This window comes from Stegodyphus dumicola, chromosome 9, assembly GCF_044657685.1.
Source record: "Stegodyphus dumicola isolate Sdum_Otavi_A_Nest chromosome 9, ASM4465768v1".
Lineage (NCBI taxonomy): Eukaryota > Metazoa > Arthropoda > Arachnida > Araneae > Eresidae > Stegodyphus > Stegodyphus dumicola.
The window spans coordinates 3,201,332-3,225,083 of record NC_140776.1 but is presented as its reverse complement, the minus strand read 5'-3'; the positions used below and the strand labels follow the sequence as shown (position 1 = coordinate 3,225,083).

The following is a 23,752-nucleotide window of genomic DNA, read 5'->3' as shown; positions in this document are numbered from 1 at the left end:
AGGCGAGAGAAATACCTTATAAACTTTAAAAAAATCATAATAAATAAACCGTCCAACGTACCCCGAATTTTATTTTGTTTAAATGGAGTGACCTAACCAGTTTTGTTTCCTCAGATACTTAAAAAATGCTCAATATGTCATATTTTCGCTGATATCGTAGACATCTCTGCGATAAACGCCATCGATCCATATACATTCTGGTATATCGCTACTGACTACAGCCACAGAATTATTGATAGAGCTCTGATAATCTGGACGGTAGCAGGAAAAGGAGATACAAACAATTAAAAAAAATTAAATTTTAAATTTTAAAACCACATGGTTTTTGCATTTAACTTTCTTCATAAATTATAACTCTCTAGCTTATGTCATTTTGTAATAATTATTTATAAAATGAAATAAAAAGTTTACTATCTAATAACAAAGTATGTATTCTATCGATAATTATTAGAAATTAGATTTACATCATTTATTTATTCCTTCCATAAAAATATTATAATAATGAAATCTTCACGTTGATCTTAAAAGGAGACTACTTGTGTATTTGCAAGCATTGCCTAATCTTATCAATGTTTTTAAAGCTTCATTAAATTGTAGAATTTGAAAAATATACCTCTGAGTCTCATCAAGGCAAATTAGATCTTGCTGAATATTTTAATTAGAAAATAATTTACACCTCTGTAATGAGTGTTTTTTACTCGTACTTCAATATTACATTTATACTGATCATACCTCAATTTTTTACTTTAAGAAACATTTAAAAAAATTCAAGAATGGGATTTTTTTTTCATTTTACAGGAATTCATCCAGATGCTATTCAGAAATGGCCCTCCATTTATAATTCTCTCACTAGCTCTTGATAAATATCAAATTATTATCAAAATTATTTATTTTTTTCGTGTTTTAACTAATATTTGTTTCAGAATAAATGTTTAAATATATGCTCATGATGTTTGCTTTCTTCATGTTGTTTATCCACTTTAGAATATTTTCAAAGTTATTCTGTTCTCTTGTGTATATTGTTTGTACAAATCTATTGCGCAATATACTAATTATGAATTTTTAAAAAATGGTTTGGTTTGGTTTATTAGATTACGGCAAAGCACTCGAGGGCTATCTGCCTTACGGGAAGGATGCCTTCGTGGAGGACTTTTAAAGGGAAACTGGCTCGTATACACGTTACACATGGGGAAAACCACGAAAACATTCATGCAGCCAGCCCGCTCGCGGGATTCAAACCTCGGACCGAACTACCAGTGTTCAGCGACGTTACCGCTCGGCCGCTGGTGGGCCCACTTTAAAAAAACGCTTAAGAGACTTATAATAATTTTGAAAACACACTTATGAAAATATAGAGTTCTAGCAAATACTTTTAACATAAATTAGAGGATTTAAGTATGTATTGCAACTTTTTATTTGGGCATTATATATGGTTATGTATATGTAGTTAATAGGGTTTCGGGAAAGGAAAGTAACATCTATCTTAGAATAATACTATTATGCTAAATTACAGATGGAAGTTAATGAACCGAATTCTAAAAACAGGAGAAATTTTTATTTTGCAAATCCATATCTTGCTCAGTGTATTTTATCATTTTCATGAAAATAATTCGAAAGCAAATGAAGAGCACAGAATTTAATATTCATCTTGGTTTTCAGCATGCGTTAGTAAATTAAATTATTTTTGTTTATTTTATATGATTATGGCAAAGCACTCGAGAGCTATCTGTTTAAGGGTGAGAGACGCCCTTGTAGAAGGCATTTATAAGGAAAATCATGAAAACGCCCATGCAGCTTGAGCGCTGGCATGCAATCCAATCGAAATAGATCTAGCAGTGTTTAACAACTTATCAGTCGGAAATTAGTTGGCCCTCGTAAATTAAATTACGATTTGATCTAAAGTAATAAAAATATAATGTTAAGAAATGGGACATGAAAATACTTAAAATCAGTTTTATTATAGAAGTCTTCAATTTTACATTTCGGATAACCCTTATAAAACAGGCTCAAAAAGGTTTGGTAACCAATACTGTGACCAAAAGCTCATGTTTAATGGTTATTAAAAAGAAGCCTGTCACCAACCGCACACGCATACATACTCACAAACTGCCACACCCATGTTATAAAAACATAAATGTGCATAACGTTTTTTCATTGTTTCTTCTGACATTTGACAGATATCTTAAAAAAGGGATGAATTGATATCAAGATCTGGTGCTAGAAACCGAATTAAATTACGAGCGTGAAACAGAGGAAGAGAAGGTCCGATCGTACATGTTTGCATTAAAAATAAATTAAAGTTAAATAAACTTAGTCTTTATGTAGATGTAAATAAAATTTGAAAGTAATGGAAAGAACTAAACTTTATATTTACGTTAAATTATTATTAAATTTAAATATATATAAAGCCATTATAGTTATAATGGACAAATGACAAGCATATGCATGCTATTTATGCTTGAAAAATGAGACATATCACTCTTGAATAAATATATGGTATTGTTCTATTGAAATATTTTACAAAATGATAATTTTTAATGGCAGAATATTTATGTGTTGATTAATTCAGCATTTCACGCATCAGTATTTTAAATTCTTGCCTTGCATTTGTTTCAAAAGTATAGTGATTGAAGAAATATTATTGAATAAATCATATTCACAGAATTTTGATTCGTGGTTGTCTTAATCCTGTTCAAAATATCTAGAATCTTATACTTCTAAAAATAAATCTGCTACATAAATATGAATAACAAATAATGAATAACAAATGAAACAAATATTATACTTAAAGTATAAATTTGCAGAGACCTAATTATCACACCAGAAGATTTTTCGACAGAGAAAAATAAAATCTGAAACACCATCAGTTAATTGAAGACGTTCTCATTTCGTAATAAGAGAACAGAAATACAAGCCTTTAACTACGCGTTTCTAATTAGCTCTTCTGAAATCAATACAATGCAAAGTTAAGAACAGCTTATTATTTGATCAAGTATCTTGGCATAATTACATATAATAAGCATATCTTCTGCATGTATTATTCTGAAATATAGAGTGTATTTAATAATCCTGCCCATGTCACTAATTTATTTAAAGCCCCATCTTTCGTGAATGGTGAATGACAAAATTATTATCTTTCTAAGAGAAGATGTCTTTGCAGTATAGGTATCGTGACATATTGGATGAGTTCACATGAAAATTTAAAATGTAGCTTCAGAAGAATCCTTTTTAGTCAAAAGAAATAGGATAAAAAAGACAAGTGGTAAGATACAAATGTTGCGTATAAAGCTTCCTTCTTCATATGTATTTCATCTCTAGCCAATATGAATTGTAGGCAGACGAGCGCGAAACTGTCGCATGCAATATTCTGGATTTATTAGATTTCTTTCTATTTCTTGTGATCCCTTTCTTTTTATATTTACATTTTATAGGCTAACAAGTAAGAAGCCATGGGAGACGCTCATTATCTATAAAGTAGCAGTGTTTTCAAATTCTGACATTGGAAGATGGAAAGATTTTTAACTTTTTCCCTACGCTTGCTTACAATAAGTCGAAATTTTTTGAATTTGAAAAACATACAGTGTATGCGAAACACAAAAATTGGAGTTTAGAAACGTTATCTCATATTCCTGTCAGAAATATGTGAATGCTTACACTAAAGAAAGAAAGAAGTTAATAACAAGGATGCATGTTATTTGTTAATACTTTTTAGCTTTAATAGCCAATTATATTATGTTAATGATAACATAAAATAAATAAGGCAATTAAATTTGTTGTTCCCTATTAGTATACCCTTGATGAATGCATTTATTTCTCTTTTGTTGGTCGGGCTTGTCATATATAATGTTCTCGATCAATAACAGATAGTAATGTGCTCTCGACTGTCGAAGTCACAATCCAGTTTTATGAAAATAGAGAGGCCCTGTGAAACCTCTCGTAAACCGAAATAGAGTTAAGGCAATTGCTAAAATAATAGCTGCTATTAATTTATACGGAAAAACATCTGACTTACTAACTTAAACATAAATAACACTAAATGAATGAAATATATAATAAATAAACAGTCCATACAAATAGAATTCTGTACGTGCGCCACAGTCTCATTCCAAAATTAGAGAAACGCAGAGCACATTGAAAAGCTTAGAGATGGGCACAGATGATGATGCATTAAGCTTAGTCGGCAGATATATGACACAGCAAGATTGGGGGTGGGAGAATATAAGAAGAAAATGATACATATTAGCTATCAATAGCTTATCACCGTTTATAAGCCGACAAATTTCTATGTCATCTTTGCAGTGTTGTTTTTGTGCATTTTTAGTGCTTTTTGTGGATGCACTTAATCTAGGTGCATTGACATAGGATGCAATCACTTGCCAAATGGAAATGGAAACTATTAAAATCTGTTTTTATTATTAGTGTAGCGACCCCTTTTTTTCGAACGTATTGCTTTTCACATGCAATCTGAGCATTGAACAAAGCTTTTCTAAGTCTTATACTTGAAGTCAAATAATATTTTAGTTGATGCATTAAATAGAAAATACAGTACCTTCGTTTTCAGCTATTGTTACAAAAACGGTACTAAATATCAGATTTCTTTCTTTATTCCACAAAAAATTATTTTTAAATTACCATAAAAATGGACTTTAAATAATATTTTTTCTTTGGAATGTTTACTAAAAATGGAATGTATTTGGCATCTATTTGTTTAAAACATAGCATTAATTCTGCTTCTAATTCATAAACGTTGATGCGCGAATCCGCTTCACCTTTCCGTTCTTCTATTTATTAACAATCGCAGGAATTTATTCTGCATTTATTCCTTTACAGCTTTAGCAGAAGGAAAAAATTTTAAGTGACCCATAGGATGCCTAGCAGAAATGCAACATTTGCAAACGATAATCTTTAATAATGAATAATTAATCCTGCTCTATCTTTCAGTGTCTAATTGGTATCGTTAGGCCTTATCTTTGTTAAAACGAAGTATGTATAGATCTAGATGATCATCTGTAAAGCTTAAACATTTCCCTGGGTATTTTTTATGTGAAACACCATTTAAAATATAAATCATTCTTAATTTTTTTAATTTAAAATTTTGATCATTTCCAATTTCTAAACTAATTTAATTTATAGAAAAGTTAAAACAATAAAACGTCATGTGTGTACGCTTCTTATTAAATATCTATATTATTAATATTAGGAATTCCAAGAAGCTTTTAGATCGCTACAAGAAATCTAACAAGATATTTTTTAATGAGACACTCTGACAATTTTGTAAGATAATCTAATAATTCAGGCTAGCTCATCGTCTACTACCATACTGAATTTTCTGGAGAGAAGGCTTGCGATGAAAGAGAAACGGAAAGCTTCCGATGAAAGAGAAGCAATAATACAAAATTAGACGCTCATATTGGTATCAATTTTCCTTCAATATGTAAATGAGATAATTACCTACTCTCGAAAATTTAGCTGACTAATGCAAAAGGTGTTTATTCCAGTGATGTTTCAAAGAGGATGGAATGCATTTGATGCAACTAATGAACTTCTGAGAGCTACAAAATCGCTTTTACATAAAGATTTGCGTTTTACATAAAGATTCAGCGTTTCTTAAACTGTGGGTCGCGACATGCAGCAGGAAAAGCCAAAAAATTTAGCAGTTTTGATATTTCTTTAACTTATTACAATAATTTTACAATTACCAAATATTTTTACACAATGTATCTGAAAACAGGTAAAAATAACACAATACAAACAAAGAAAAAAGAAAAACGTCTCGACGCATTCTTTTTATAATACTTGATTTGCACGTGACGCTTTCATTTCGTGTTACGTATTTACAATTTCGCATTGTTCTATGTCTTAAAATTAGAAATTAAAGTTAATGGCCTAAAACTGCAATAGTATATTACAGTACAAGTGAAAAATTGACAGTTTCACACACGCGTGTGTCGGATTTGCGCAATGCTTATGGGGGTCCCACAAAATTTTCGTAAATATTATGGGGTCCTGGGGGTCGCGAAAGAATCTCATTGATAAAAAGGGGTTGTGACTGAAAAACGTTTAAAAAAACCCTGGCTTATATGATTGTACAATAAAATGCTCTGCGTTTATCTCTTTTTATTTAATCCATCTTCATTTAATAAAATATTTAAGATGTCTGAGATTTCGTAGTTTCTCAAATGAAGAAAACCGGTTCCATTAGCAAGAACACGGAGACAAAAGCTAGTGTAACAAAGTAAGAAATTCTTTGCATTGTTAGTAAGTAAAGTTTAAAAGTTTTTCGATAACGTTGGAAAACTAACAACTGCAAAATAAACAACATTACGTTTTTTTCCCCAAGAAACTCTTCTAAACTTTATTTTCTCAAAGCAATATCTTTTGAGATTCAATCATTTTTTTGCGAATAAAAGTAACCTTGTAACTAACGTGTAAGCAGCATCTTTTAAATTTAGTAAGCAGCAAGCAATCTAAAATACAAAAAGCTTAATGAAGTATATGATAAATTAGCATTTGAGAAGAATGCTTGCAATTTTCTTACAACTTAATAAATTTATTTTTTGCTAAATAGCAAGAGGAAAGTAACTGAGATTAAGATTTTCTATAATAACAAAAGAAGTTAGATTTTTAGTTTTATTATACCACTATGCATTTGCATTTGCTTTTTAACGGATAATAATGACGTTACTAAATAAGGTTACTAAATAAGGTTCATAAGAAAAATTCCCAATCGGCATTTCATAAATATAAATGCGATTCGAAAGTAGCATGTTTTACGGAAAAAATTAAGAAAAGACAAAATCATTTCTATAGAAGGGAAATGACTTTTTAAACTATATTTTGAAACAATGAAGACTGCAATATAACATAAACTAGCTGCAGTCCTGTTTTGGAAGAGGAAATGCTTTCGATATTTTCAACGAGAACGGAGGATTATATTTTGTGTGAGAATCGATGTTGCTCTACATTCTTTTAACGTCAACGATTATTTAAAAACGTAAACTCTCCACTGAGCAGACTAGAGATATTTAATTAAACTTTCACAGTAGTCAAAAGCAGGAAGATGAAAAATATTACGATATTTTTTCCAAACATTTTAAACTAACATTGCGGAGATTATGGTGTGAGGATCTTTCGATTTATTGGATTTTATTAATTTTAAGCTCAGATTATTAAACCAAAAACTTGATCAAAATCAGTAAATGTTATGCTGCAGGCCCGACATATGAGAAGGAAAGGATTATGTACCTAAATGTGTTTGTAATTATTGATCTGAAGGGAAATATATCTTTTGCAGTGGTTCAGAAAAATTCCATCTGACACTCTACGTTTTATCGTGAGATATTCTTACGGTCATATCATGAGCGTTATCTATAGATCTGTAAATACAGCCAACATAAGGCATCTCCAGAGGAGAGCACTGTTTTGCCCTTCGTTATGTCAAGGAGTTTCGGTAGCTTTTGAGGAGTGATGCGCATGTCAATCTGTAGTCAGATATCCTAAGCTTCAGAATCAGCCAGTCAAATAGAAGCATATTTTTATATTGTCTCATCGCAAACCTCGTTTATTAGCTCTAAATTAGTTCATAAAAAATCCGTCTTAAATTTGTTTAATCATATATAAGTATTAATAAAGATGTCTGTGCATATTAAGCCATCAAATTAAATTTTCCAGAAAATATTTTTATATTAGAAGGAAAACAATAGAAAACATGAATTTCAATTTCCGTTAAGCTTAATAGTATAATTAATTTTTTTAATGAATGTATGTTTCTAATCCTTACATCTTTAAATTTTTAAATGAGACTTTTAAAAATTTCCAAAGTCGTCCAGACGGTATAGTGGTTAGGACAGCCTACTGAAGGACACGGGCTCGAATTCCTGAGAAGCTACGATTGTAGTATTCTGTCTCTTCATAAGAAGTAACGTTGGCCGCACATTAGCTGCTTCCACATGTAAGAAATGCCACCACTTCCAGCACGTAAGCCTAAATCGACTAAGTGCACGAAAATTAAAACAAACCAAACAAAAATTCTGAAAAAGATTTGAGAATCAAGTTTGTACAATGCAAAATCATTTCCCTTCTAAACAATCTTTTGCAGTGAGAAAAAAAGCACTTATTAATTGAAATTTCATTTATAGACGGCTGTATCTCTTGGTGAAAATTACCCCAGTTTTAACCGCAGCTTAGTGGCTAAATGTTTCAAACTGGAACCATGGGAATATGGCTGATCGTTCGAGCAATAGCTAGTCGTGCTGTAATTTTGAAATAGCCTGCAGTGTTTAGCTGCTAATGAGGTGCTAACAAGTTTAGGTTATAAGGTATTTTATCCCTCCTTTATACATGCCTTCGTAGTGTAACTAGAAACACGCTCCATGCGTATTCGGGATGTCAGGAGTTTAAATCGCGGCGAGGGCACTGCAGATTTCTTCAGGTTGCTCACTTAAAAAAATTCTAAAATGGGTCTGCAAGTGGCGCTTGATCTAAAAAGGTGCTGCACGATAATTGTCACCACCAGGATTTTGCGAGTGGGTAACCTCATCCCATATCACCTTTCAAAAGGGGGTTGTTAGGTACTTCCTCTCTCTTTTGTGTGTGCATTTATAACTGGAAGCATGCTCGATGCGTATTCGGGAAGTCCGGAGTTCGAACCCCACTGAGAACAGAACGCATCTTTAACGTCTCTTGCATCGAAAAACCTAATGACTCCACAGGGTGCTTTAAGTCAGTTTTGAAAGTTTTAAGTATGAAAATATTCCATCACTTTCCATTATGCAGTAAATCATAATATGCCTTTATCGCCTGGTTTTCCTAAACTGTTATATATATTCACACAGTTGCCATCTGCGCCAAGAATTTTCGAGTATATATAAAGCAAATCTTGCTTATTAATGTTTATATCCAGTGACACACAAATCATTCGATATAGGTAAAATACAGGGAAATTCGTTATATTTCCAAACAAAATTTCATTTCTTGGTGTTCTCGTTTCCATCGCTATGTAAGAAATGCATACACAGAGGTTGATTTATATTCAAAAATTGCTCCTGTAATTAATAAATGTTGAGCGTTTTATGCATATTTATTTCGAAAGGATTGTTAAAAAACAAAGTGTCCTATGAAACAAATTGTCTTTGTCCTATGAACACAAATGCAAATGCACATACACTAACAGCAATCAAAGTATTGTTTCACGTTAGTGAAGAAAATTTTCAAACAAGACCATACTACAAGAAGTAAACCAAACGCATTCTCTTTCACTTCCACCATTTTGTGATATATTCGCTAAGCACATGTTTCGAATAAAATAATATACTGCCACCTGACCTATAAAATTAAGCTTAGTAAAATTATTAAGAGCATTGCAAAGAAAAGAATGGAGAGGTTATTGCATACTCTAGAAATAATTTTCCATATTTTTACAACACATAAATGGAAAGAGGGATTATTTCTAAGCCGAAAATTTGCTTTTACAATGATAAAAATTTTCCTAAGAATTAAAAATAAATGAGACGACTTTGGTAAATTAATACGTGGAATTCTGCGACATATTAAAGTAAAAAATTAAAAAACTTGATCCAGTTGTTTCAAGAATTCCTATGTAGTTATGGCAAGCTGGAATGCTTTCTCCCTTGCCATCTAAACTTTTCACTACATAACGTAAGATACCTAAAAGAAGGACATAGAAAAATCATTACTTTTTACAGTTTCAACTACTTACCTACAGAAAATCAGCAATAACAATGAAATCAATCCATTAAATTTACCTGAAATTTCAGTTCAAAAACGTCCCTTCCAACTTCCGAAAAGCTACGGCACGAGTGAAGAAGTATCGTCCCCAATAATAACCCAGCATTGCTTCCATTCAAACTCAGCAGTTTGTACTAATGTCTCATGGTCAACTTGATTCTAAATATTGTGTCTAGGGTGCTGCTTGACAGACTGCTGAAGTTTTCAGTGCCCTACTCACTTCTACTTACTTATCTACCTATAGCTTCGAAATTCGTCCTTATGATATACTTCTAGATAAGCAGATTCGTATAAATTTACAAGGCTAGGAGAAATATCAAGGCAAGTATCAAATGTCAAGGAAGATCTTTCATGTAACTAAACTATGAAATGAGTTAACTTCCAAGTCATGTATGAAGTATGTTTATAGTAATAGAGTAAATTCTAGTGACCGAGAATTTGCGGAACGCTATTTTGCGTATACGCGTTTCCTTAATAATCTCCCTTAATTTGTCTAATACGAGAATTTAAGGTCTACGCGGTACGGTAATAAGCGTAGGCAACAGTTACTAACTGGTTTGAAAATTTATTCATTAAAAAGTCACATATTACTTAAAAAAGCAAAACCTGATCTATAAAGTTTACTAATTTTTGATAATGCTCCAGGATAAGGTACTGAAGCCCTCACAAGAGTGCATCAAAATATAGATACTTTATTCCTTCTACCAAACAGCACTTCAATCAATGGATCAAAGCATCAGAAAACCATTCGAAGCCTATTACGTCAGGTATGTTTATGTCTCTGCAAATAAAGTACTAGAAGAAGAAAAGCACAAATACTAATGGCATTTTGGAAGCCATTCAACATACGAAATTGCTTAGAAATGATTAAAGTCGAATGGGTAAAAGTAAATGGGAAGTGATCGTGAAATGACAAATGAAGAACTAGATGACCTTCTTACACAAGCCGACGTTGAAAATAGCGATAGTGAAGAAGATAGCTCTTAATGTAAAAGGAGTTAAACTAATTATTAAAAAAGCCACAGGAAGTGCCTGATTTTGTCATGGAGATTGACCTGAATGAAAAAAGAAAAAGATCACTTTACGAGACGTACCGAAAAACACTGCATCCCTTACAGTGAAAGGCTTAATGAATTTCGTCACAGTCCCAAGCGAAAATCTCCAGCAATTAAAAAAGTAATTGCTTTATATATCTACTTTTTAACCACTAACAGTAATACATTAACGTTTGCATCATTTTCCCTTTTTAATTACAACATTATGTAATTTTTTAATCAATTTTACATACTTTCTTAACCGGAATTATTTTTTTCATTGAAAGTTAACTTTTCGGATTGCGATTTTGTCGTATATGCAATGCGGCATAATCTCCGAATTCAGCGAGGTTTTCCTGTAATCCAAAAAGTTAAATACATTTTATCATGCTAATAGTTTCAACTGAAACAATCAGCAAAGAACAGTTCACCGAAGAAAGAGTTAAATTATAAAGATATAAATTAATTTTCAAGTATTTGTTTTGATATAGATTTATGTGAATTTTTTTTTTCTCTTACTGAACACGTCCACACTCGTGTTCACTTTATTTCTTCGAAAATAAAGTAATTTATACATGAAAATGCATGTATTTTTTTAATGTTTCTTGGAAATATAAAAGAATGTCTTTTCCTTACTCCGGTGGGAGGACGAAGGATTTTCGCTTACTATTTTGAAGCAACCCAAGCGTTGTGTCATAACCAAAATATTGTTTTACTCCAGTTAGATTGATCATTCATAACTAAACATAATCTGAATAAAATAATTTCTAATTCGAATTTCAGCAAAAGAAATTCTTTGTAGGGTTTATATTTATTTTAACTAACATTTATTTTAAGTTTAAACTATCTTTCCTGTCAAGCCTTACTTTCCCCTGGAACTGCCAATGCCAGAGTATGTAAATTTTGGTAGAACGCGCAAGGATTCAAATTTATCAGCGGAAGTATTCTGAGTTAAATAGAAAGGAAACGAGTTCGAAGGTGTGCTTTCTTGCTTCACGAGTGTGGAGGTGGCTAGTTAGAAATTGAAGAACCACGCATTTCGGCCTGTGTGCTTGCCTCGGCAAATTGTTAATTTTTCAACGTAATATTCAGAGTTTGCTGAATTATCAGCGGTATTTTAGAACGCGGTGAAGTTAGTTACGTTTAGAGAGCCTCGTAGTTAGTCGCTTGTTATTATCTCTTTTTAGTTTCTTATTTTTATTTTACCGCCGGGTCGGCGTAGTTTGTGAGCGTCAAGAGTACACATTTGTAACTTCTAAAGTTGAATAAAAAGAGACTTAAACCCTTCTCAAGACTCTGTCTAATTTCCAGTTTTCAGCAGCCACCACTTTGTTGCTTGCAGGTTGGAAGCGCGCAACTTTACATCTTGATATCTCAGTCCTAGTATTGCTTGGGGTGTCACGGTCATCTAGCATGAAGTGTTTTCAAGCTGTGAAAATTATCAGGCATTTTATTTTTACGCTTTGTTACATGGAATGAAGTAAAGCATTAATTCTTCAGCGACCAATGTATAAAATGTAACAAACATATTTTAAAGATAAGACTTTACCATTTGTAGTTTAAAAATGATTTGTGATGTTTTTATGGTTATTTTAAAAATAATTATCGAGAAAAAGGAGATACTATTTATTTCAGATTTTGAAACTGAAGATTAAAATAATTGAAATTTTGCAAAAAAAATGCGTTTTGCGTCATTCATCAAATATACTTACTCCTGTCATCCCGAATCTAGTACTATCTAAGCTGCCTGTTTGTTGATTTCAGACTCGTCGGCTTGCTTTCATTTTCTGTTATTGACCTCTTAGATTTACGTAACTTTACGTAAGTTTCCAAATAATATGTTTCGTGACAAATATATTCCAACTTAGAAATTTAACTACTCAGGCTTCGATTTAATATATGAATGTTTCTCCCAAATACTGGAGTTTGAAATATAAAATAAATTAATCTTTCAGTCATTGACTCCCAAAAGTAAACATATACTTTTCTCACTCCAGGTCTGTTCTCAGCGTCACTAGAGACGTAAGATTAGAAGATTCAAACTCTAGATTTTACGCACAATTATTCACAAATAAATGGCATTCTGATTTATTTTTTAATTATTATAATTTAATTTAAAAATAACCACAAGCCTTGTATTCAATCGATCGAATCGTAGCGAGGAAATGATTAATGAAGTGTTATTTTTCATTGTATTTTATTCTTATGCTGTATTGCTGATATTGAAATAAACTGAAAATCATAAATTTCAGTTTATTTCAATATCAGCAATACGTACACCTTGCACAAAAAAAAGAAAAAGAAAAAAGAGAGACAGTTCTATGTATCCCGTGCTACTGGGCTGAAATTGCATTTTTCATGTATGGAAAATGCGACATAGGATATATACTGCATTTATATATAGCCATTTTTCTAACATAGGAATTTTGACACAAAATCGCACATTTTCTAAAATGACATAAGTATTTGTTTCCATATTTCGACTCTACGTCTCAAATTACGCCAAAGTGCCACGTTTGGTAAAAATCGCACGTGTAAATTAAAAAAAAAAAAAAATCTCAAAATTTTATCTCCTCAGTCTTAATTGAATATGGTATATATTCATTAATATATCTTTTTCATTAATATACCTTCTTTCACAATTCAAAATTTAGGTTCAATCCAAATAAAATTCGCAGCTGTTTTGCGATTTACTTTTCAAATTTTTATTTTTTAATAATATTTATAAATTTTTCAAAAACCGTTTTGAATTCTAAGCTATCAAATTTTTTACCATAATCTTTAAATACATGTATTTCTAGGCATACCTGCCAAAAATATATATTTTTTTAATTTTCGAAGATGTACGTGAATTTATATACTGGCGTGTTTGTAAAATTTGGCATATTTGTTACAAGCGGTAATAATGCCAAATTTGGTTTATACATTTTGTTAAAAGTATTTGAAAGAATGAACGATGCACCTTTCATCTCGCTCGTGCGCAGTGAAAGAGAAAGGAAAATTGGCTACCATAAATTATGTATTTCGCCAAATTAATTAATCTTGGCGCAAACTGGAAAAAGTGCACGAAAACAGATTTTCAAATTTCTGGGTAAGTTTCTCATCAAATTGTACAAAACGTAATATTTAGGCATAATCTAAGGTGTAAAGACGAAATATGGAAAAAAAAATGATTATGCCATTTCAAGAAAAGTCCGATTTTGTGTCCAAATACCTATGTTAGAACGGTGCTGTATATAAATATAATGTATATCCTAAGTTGCCCTTTAGAGACTTGAAAAACGCAAGTTGAATTTCTTCAATCGACCCAGTAAAAACGGAAGATATAGAACAATTCCTTTTTGTATGTTTTGGTATGAAAGGTGTACATCAAATTAAACGCTAAGTATTCCTAAACCGAAGCAGGTCGTTTCGACGCTGACGGTTCGACGCCGGGGCAGTTTGACACCGTACGTTTCGACGCAGGGGCAGTTCGACGCGGTATTTTTTTTCGTATTTTTATTTATTTTTAGAATAAATACGAAGTAATATAAATAAGTAATATGACTGATTTTTATTTATTGAATTAGCGATTGTTTGCATGCATATTTGAAATAAATGTATGTGTGTATATGTGTGAAAATGTTCTAGATTTTTGTTTGTGTCTCAGATTAGTGAGAAGCCCCCTCGCCAACGTCAAGGCCCCGGGATATGAGGGAGGGTTTTTTTATTTATTTATTTCACAAAACAGCATCAAAAAGGCAAAATAATGGTAAATAAACATATGGTTACAAAGTAGTTATATTGCAGACAAATATAATTACACATAAATAAGATTACACATAAATAAGATTAGATCACAGAACTGTTATTATACTAATCCATTGCAAAATTATGCGCCACACCTTTGAGGTATTCCATTATTTCTCGATTTTCAAAATCTTCAACTATTACTTTAAGTCTCATATCAGCTCGCAGATACCTATTCTGCTTGTGCGGCGGTTCATCTCCACGTAAAAATTGTTTATAACATTGATCAATTGATTTTTGAACACGCCTGAGACCATCTGTGAATTCCGATAATGTGGGGTGTGAAACACCAAATGATGATGACACCAAATTTATTTGAATGATGATGCAAACTTATTCTAAAAATAAATAAAAATACGAAAAGTATGGCGTCAAACAAAAGCAAAAAAAGTATGGCGTCGAACTGACCCCGCGTCGAAACGACCTCGTGTCGAACTGACCACGCGTCGAAACGCTGGCGTCGAACCGTTGGCGTCGAAACGTTGGCGTCAAACTGACCTGTACCGTTCCTAAACACGTCCATTCATGTAAATTAACGATTTTTTTAAAAATTTCAAACTACTTTATATTAAAGTTATAGCTTCATTCCTAGTTTATTAGTTTTGGTTTAAATTTAATACTGGTCAGTTTTAATCTCCTTGCAAATGTTTTCTCTCTTACGAATGATAGGGTTCTTAGTACACTCAAATTTGAATATATGTATCGATCAATAATTTATATTATCCTTATTTTTATGCTGTTTTCGAAAACTTAAATAATAATTTTAACTTTCTCTTCATAACAGAGATATACATGAAGATTTATCTTCCGATTTAATAAGTAATAGTTTAGAATCTTTTCCCCTTTTCCAACTATAATTGAGCAACCATCAACTGGAATCGGTTAGCTTTCCGATCCAAAGACCGTTATTGGAATTATTATAATGCGTTCGTGGCTTGTATCCGGGATCCTTGGGAGACATATATAACGAAATATGCATGTAAGAAGCTGGAAAGCTTTCTACTTTATCAATGATAAGAGGCCTATCAGGAGAGAAGCATATGCCTTAAATTTAACCTTTCCGAGATCAGCATATTAAAAGATAAAGTGGACTGAACTTCCCCCAACAGCGGAAGAAGAACGGAGTGGATATACCCTCTAATCCTTACTTCACAAGTGGAGTAAGGATTAGAGGGTATATCCACGAAAACAGTTACTCGTAAGATAAATGTGATAATGAGGCTTGGCTAGACCCATTATAATAGGTTATAAGCCACTTCCGAGCATGACATTATTTGCACATTATTTGCATTCACGAAAAGAAGCAAAACAGCTAATACAATATGCATGGATAATTATGACAATCGTGACTGCAAGAGAAACATCGTCCAGCAGCAGGACTGCATAAATACAGTATTAATACTGTTCTTGAAAACAATACTGCTAATTTATATGTATAAAGAAGAATGTCCATTTGTCTGTTTGTTCGCGATTAACGTAGTCACTGCTATAGATATCGTCATCAATCTTTCTACAATTCTTTTCTGACTCCAGGAAACAGTCGACGTCCACTTCCCCTCCCCCCAAAAAATAGCTAAAATCAGAGATATTAATTAAAAACTCTGAAAACGCTAATTTTTGTCGTCATTTATCCGAGTGGCAACAGTCTCACACGCTGGAGATAAAAATCTGCTTTATTTCGAGAAGTGTTGCCACTGCTCGCTTTCAAATCGTAGATTTTGTTAGTAAAAAAGTTACAATGAAATAAAAATAGCATTGCCAAACATTAAATACATTATTCCTGATTACAAAAATTCGTGGGAAGCCCATCTCCGTACGACTTTAATCAGCCCAAATATTAATGAAAAATTCTGAAAACACTAATTTCGCCCTCATTTTTTCTAGTGGCAACACTCTTGGGCGTTGGAGATAAAAATGCTTTATTTCGAAATGTGTTGCTACTGTTCGCCTTCAAATCATAGAGTTTATTAATAACAAATTTGTAAGTTTTACAAAATCTGTATATATAAAGAAGAATGCCTGTTTGTGTGTTTATTTGCTATTCGCGTTATTTAATTCTAATCATTGATCAACGTTTTGGCACATTTAACCGACTAAAATTGAATATAGGTGAAGCATCAGATGGAACTTGAGCTTTTACGACCACTTGATTAGACAGACGAAAATTTTTAAAAAATGCATGCCATTGGTGCTGATATAATGAAGGAGAATTAGTTTATTTTCCTATCGAATATTTTATGTGGGTTCCATATTGCATTAAACGAAAAAAATGTATGACTATAAATCTATTTTTTGTATCATTATTATAGAAGGATTAGTTAAACAACTTTTAAATTATCGATAACTCCACAAATATTGCATGCAGATTTACTAAAGGCATGAAAACCTTAACCGGAAGATAAGAGCAACATAATTCAATCATTTTTAAAGCAAAAAATGCACAATTTACAAACATATAAGAGCAAAGAAACCGAGATCACTGAGCCGGTTAACAGAGTGGATATATATATATAAATATATTTATATACGTCTGGTGCGGCCGATTGCAACCAAAATACGAGGTGCACATCTACATGTTATAGCAGTCCTGTATACAAAATTTCAACGTTCTGAGGCTACTCGTTTTTGAGTTATGCGAGATACGTACGTACGTACATAAGTTCGTACAGACGCCACGAAAAATTCTCTTCAGAATTAATTTTAAAGCAGTTTTATAATTTTTTGGGGGGAAAAGAGTCTTTTATTCTGTCCTTACATACAGATGTCACGCAATAACATCGTTAAATTGCATTCGATAGCGGTCAAAATGGATATTTTCGCTGAAATATGGTGCCTGAAAATGTTCGGCATTAGAATAATTCCTTTTTACTTCGTACAAGGAAATAAAAAAGGGCTGAAACTAATAAAATACTAATGTATAGCAAAATAATACCTTTACAGGAAAATCGAATTTTGTGATGCACACTGAGTTAAAAAAGGGGGAGAACAGATTTATATATCTTCCGTTCTAATTTATCTGTCAACGAAATTCATTCTGCGTTTTTCAAGTCTGGAAAGAGCGACATAGGATATATATTAGATTTATGTTTAGCAATTGCATTAATATAAGAGTTTTGACCAAAATAAAACTTTTGTTTGTGTATTTCAATTCTACACATCGAATAATGTCAAAGTGAAAAGTTTTGTAGAAATCGAATGGAAAGTTTCTTTAAATTAAAATTCAAAGTTTGAAGTCACCAGTGGTAATTATATTTCGTATATATTTATGAATATAGTATCTTTTTAAATTAAACTTACAAATATTTTTCTGATTTCTTTCAAAAATTTGTGTTTCTAAATTTTCACAAGTTTTTGGAAAAACATTTTGTATGAAAGAGTTTATCACTACCGAAATTCCGAATCAGGGGCAAGGTCACTGTAACGTCAAATCCATGGTGCGCGGAAATTTATTTTTAACAGCGTTATTTTTGTGGCAGTTTTTTTTTTTTTTTTTTTTTTTGTCAACAAGTATGAAAGTGCTTGTCTTATTTGGAAAGTGAAATATTGTCAAAATCGCTATAGAAATGTGATTAATTTCTTCGGTTCCAGATTAAATGTTCAGGGTTGTCTTGCCATTCAAGAAATCAAATGACGTTGTTGACAAAATGTGATGTCAACATTTAAAATTTTAATGCTTGAGATAAACCTTAGAGCTACATGTCTTCAGTGACTCTTAGAAATGTATTTTCCTTACTTTTTGCGTCTCTCATTTGTTTTTCACTTGAGGCAAATGTTTCCCTCATCTTTTCCTTGATAGCGGTTTTGAATAAATTAAATAAATGCAAGAAAGCAACTGCAAAAAACAACAACAACAAAGGACAACAGTATTTCCTGGTGATCAATAACGAAAGCCAAATGTATGATAACAAGAAGAAAAATTGGCGAATTTCCAAGCTCTGAGCCATAACATAATATTATTCACTTTGTATTTATTTCATCTCTTGTAGTCGAGCAACTGGCAGTGGGCTAAAGGCTGGTTGGTTTGAGTTTTCTTTTCCTTTCTTTTGTGCCACTTAGCTATATGTGCTAATATGCTGTCAATACTCAGGATGAATTCTTGCAAAACAAAGCCTTAAAAGATGTTAATTATGGTAAAGAGTTATGGTGAACACGGGTACTCGTAAATACGAATGAACGTCATTTACTTCGTTTCCGTATGCAGTCGTATACATGTAGCAATATGAATGCGTGTGTGTGTGTGCATATATATACATTATGGTTATCTCCTAGGTATGCTATATATCTGTATATATATATATATATTGATTATATCCTAGGAAAGGAAATGTAAAACTATTGTAAACTGAAACTAGAAAATATTAATACTTAAGAGGACTATGTTAACACAAATAAAAACTTGTAATAAACTTAAAAGAAACTTAAAATTTTTAATGATATGCATTACAATCATACATTTTTTAAAAAGAATAGTGCACACATAAAATTAAGGTAGAGCAGTACAACCTTTAAAATGTAAATAAATTATTACTGATTTCTCAAAAGAGGGAAGTAACTTTCCTCCAAAAAATCCACAATAATTTCAGTATGATCGCGTTTCATATCCTTCATACGTTTGAATGGACAACATTGAAGTCTGAAGAAGTAATATATCAGATTTGTGTGTAAAACAATAATTATTAATTTTCAAATATAAAATTAGCTCCTGAAAGAAAATAACATATTTATAAAACAATTTTATATATTATGATTATATACAAAAATGATAGGCATTATATATTATGATTATATACAAAAATGATAAGGAACTTAGAAGTATCAATGCATATAAAACCAATGTAAGAATTATATAATTTAAGCTGATATAAAATTATGATGTTTTAATTGTATGCATATTAAAAAATATAAAACAAATAGTATATAGTTTTAATCCTAACTTACAGTTTAAATTCCATGGCTGCTGTTGTGAAGATTTTTATCGAAAAGGATGTTCGTTGAACTGACTCTTAAAGGACCCTTAGCCTACCATTAAAAGAGGTGAGATAGAGTATTAAAACTGTATATATAGAGACAGGAATGGCAGTAAAAGAATACGAATAAATAATGGTCTTTCGTTAATAAAAGAAAAGTAGCCAGATCTATTTATATCAATATTTACAATTAAATACAGAATATTCAACTCTTCAAATCTAACAAAATATTTGAACACATCCTCCGTCGACGGTTTAAGATAGGACCATCATAACTTGTTAGTTTAAGGATTAAATTTGGAAATTAACGTCGGCTTTAGAAATAATAAATTGGAAGGAATTTGATTGTCTATAAGATGTTGTATGATTAAAATTCGTTCATCGTTTAATTAATCTACTTCACAGATAGTTTTTATTCTATTAATTTGATTGATTATTTTACTGCTAATAACTTTTTTGAGAAGTTTGTACGCCAATTAATTAATTTAATAGCAGTAAATTTAAATTATCTTCTATTGTAAAATAATATATTGTTTCTGTATTGATTAATATAAGAAAGAAAATATATTTCTTATTGACTTTGTAGAGACATTAGGTATTTTTTGGGGAAGCAGGCTAAATGAAAAATATGCAACGCCTTCGCCGGGAATCGAACTACGGACCTCTCAATAACGCTCTGAGCGTGCAAGCCATTACACCACAAAGGCATACTAAGAAGGCGGGAGAAATACCTTATATACTCCCCCTTTTAAAAAATGACTAGAATTTTTAGAGGACCCAATTGCCAAATCCTGATTGAGGAGAATCATCATCCAACACCGTTTTAGTTCGCGTCACTGTAGAAACATTAGCTGTTTTGGGGAAAGCAGGTAAGATGAAACATATGCAACGCCTTCGCCGGGAATCGAACCACGGACCTCTCAATTACGCGCTGAGGGTACAGACCACCACACCACGAAGGTATGCCAAGAAATATCTTATAACTTGTAATAGTTTTATTAAGTGTAAACCTAGAAGGGGTATATATGGAATTTCTCAATTGATCCAAAATTATATCGTCTATGTAGTACATGTAGACATTATCTATATACCTTGTAGGTGAAATGTAACTGTAGGTACTGGAAAATAGTTTCAAATTAGTACTGTACAAAGAATTCTGAAATTGATATTCTTTTGTAAATAAGTATAAACTGTAGACTTGTAAACCATAGGCATTATAAGAATCCCGTTGATTTGTTTGAAAATAGTGTCGTTAAATTTAATGTAGTTGTAAAAAAACACTTTCTAAGTTTCATTATTTGCTTTAATTGTAGATCTTTGACTACGTTCAAATTGCCTCTGAGCATATACATTATGCGCTTATAATGATCGTCGACATAAAGAAAATAATATTCTTGTTCTTGATTTATGAAATTGCTTTAGAATCGAGTTCATAATGGTTAATGAGCAAACTGCATAAAGTATTTTAATATTTAAATGAAACAACCGTTCTTGCGTTCACTGGAGCGAAGAAGCGTTGATTATTAAAATATTAAATTTAATTTGTAGAGTATTAGGTTAATTGGAAGCAGAAAAGGCAAAAAATAGCAAACGCCTTCCCCGGGAATCCAAACACGGACCTCTGGAATACCGGCCCAGCGTGCAGAACCACTACACCACGAAGGACACTAGGAAAGTGGGAGAAATACCTTAAAATTTTGTCAGATTCGAGGTGTAGGATATTGATGCTGCAAGAAAACTTGTGGGATTTGTTATTCGAACTGGAGTTTATAATTGCACATATACAGTACAAGATCCTTTATAATTGCTCAAATCCAGTGCAAGATTAGTGTTATTTTACTTTGCATAAATGGTTTAAATACTTTTTTTTTTTTAATTAAGAATACGTTCTTACATGTTCGCATCCAATTAATTACTTTTTGGTGAAATTGTAGAGACATTAGGTATTTTTTTGAAAGCAGACAAGATGAAAAATAGCAAACGCCTTCGCCGGGAATCGAAACACGGACCTCTGGAATACCGTGCGTGCAGAACCACTACACCACGAAGGATGCTAGGAGTGAACACTGAAGTGGGAGAAATACCTTATAAAAGTAGCTTAATTTAGAAATTTGTCTAAGTAAACTGAAAGTCTATTCTGATCCTGTGTAGACATAAATTTATTTTGCAGTTTCTTAACTTCTTTTTTTCTTCTATTAGTTTATTTACTGAAAAGTTTAAATTGGTTGTATGAAGATGATTTATCAGTATCTCTAGTTAATATGTGTGTTAAGCCAATAGGGGTAAAGTGTTTTGAGCTTAGGCATTAACCCATTAGCCGCTGGTGTTGCGTTGACGCAACGGTCAAAATAAATGCGTATATAAATATGACTACCTAAGATATTTTATACCAGCAGATGATTTTGCGTAGGGAATATTATGAAGATTATTTCTGTAAAAAAATAGTTGCCTTCAATAATCATTTTGTTTATAATAATTAATCTCATACTTTAAGCAAAATTTAAGCAAAATTTTCGACCGGGTATTTTTGCTGAAAAAATTTAAATCGTTGCGAATCGCCGTCCTTATGAGTGATCTATTTTTAGTCAAGGTCAATGTTTATCAGAACATTAAATCAGTCAGATGTTTATATTTGTATTGGGAAGAAAGGGAAAACAGGTGTTGCGTTGACGCAACGTCAACAGGAAACGGGTAGTCAATCTCCTTTTTCACTCATTCCTTTCGATGTTCTGGTTCATGTTCTGGTTGTTTAAAAATGCCTAGAACTAGGTATCTTACATTAGAAGAAGCCCTTCAAAGATTTTTTGATGAAGAAATAGATGATGATAATGTTAATAATGACCAGAATGAAACTGATATTGTTGTTGTCCCCCCAGAAATTGCAGAGGCTTAGTGACGAAGAAGAAAGGAATGGCAATGTTTTACATAATGATAATGATATTTTACCAAATGATACTGCTGAGGAAGTTGAAATTCTCGTAAAAAGTACGTTTCAGCCTTCTTAAAGCAGTTATAGTCATACTAAAAAGTTTAAAAAGCAGAAGACTGAAATCTTGAAGTGGATAAAAAAGAAACTGTTAGTTATGTCTCAGGTAGAACATGAAGAAAGAGATAGAAGAGAAATTATAAAAGACAGAACAGAAGGTAAAACTAGTGCACATATTTTCGATTTTCATTTTGGTTTACACATTTACTCTCTTCTCGTTGAACAGACAAATATATACGCTCAAGAAAAAAAAAATGCCCAGAATTTATTGCATCTGAAGCCTATATGAGAAAATGTATTGAAATATTATTGCTTACAGGATATCATTCTTTACCTCAAAAATGTATTGGTCTTTTGATAAGGACATTTCTGTTCCTGTTGTATGAGAATTGATATCACGTTTGCAGTACAGGAATATGAAGCAGAATTTGTATTTGACAATAGTGAAATTGACAATACTGATAAATTATATGAGGTGAGACCGTATCTAAACTTACTAAATATCACCACTTTTTACTACTGGAAATATAAAGTTTGTTTTAGATTTCAGACGCGAGAATGCATCATTTCTTTTGTAAACTCCTATTGAGAGTGTAGAATTAGCTAGAAATAGATCAGCAACAGGAAGACCTAGTAAATTCAGCATTCAAAAACCATTGCATGGAGATGGCAGACATTTTATCGTAAAGTCCGTTGATAACAAAAGACTTTGTTGTAAAGAGTACCATAGCCAGACTGTTTATAGATGTAAAGTATGTAATATAGCTTTACATCATGTTTGTAATCAAGCTTTTCATGCTTGAATCTTTCAAATGAAATAATCTGCATTTGTAAAAGAAATACAATGTATATTTTAATATTAAATTAATTACAAGTAAAGTGATTTGTAGATTTATAAAACGTTATACAGCTAAAAAGTAATCCTGTGCTTCACTCAAAGAAACGTCACGCGAGTACAATCCTACTCACTAAACATCCGTAGTCTTATTCCGCTGACGTTGCGCGAACGCAACACTCGCTTTTTCCACAGGTAAGAGCATTTTTTTTATTTTCAATGTAAATTTATGTTATAAATGCTTAATTTAACATTTGTTATTATTTTCATGAGAAAAGAAACATTCCTTGTAGTTTTGGCGGTTAATGGGTTAACAGTGATTTCTTGAAACAATCTATCTTTGGTTTGAGTAAATGCCTCTAAAATCTGAATGTCAGTTTTGTGAAAGTTGTGT

At 31.8% G+C, this 23,752-nt stretch overlaps 1 protein-coding gene across 1 annotated transcript in view; it reads left to right on the top strand.

Annotated features, from left to right (window-relative positions):
* The first annotated feature begins 23,456 nt into the window (after positions 1-23,456).
* Positions 23,457-23,752, top strand: part of LOC118188465 (glutamate receptor ionotropic, NMDA 2B-like) — a 755,448-nt gene continuing 755,152 nt past the window's right edge. Inside the window, exon 1 of the mRNA XM_085823172.1 lies at positions 23,457-23,553. The gene's annotated coding sequence lies outside the window, so the exon portion shown is untranslated. The remainder of the gene's footprint in view (positions 23,554-23,752) is intronic.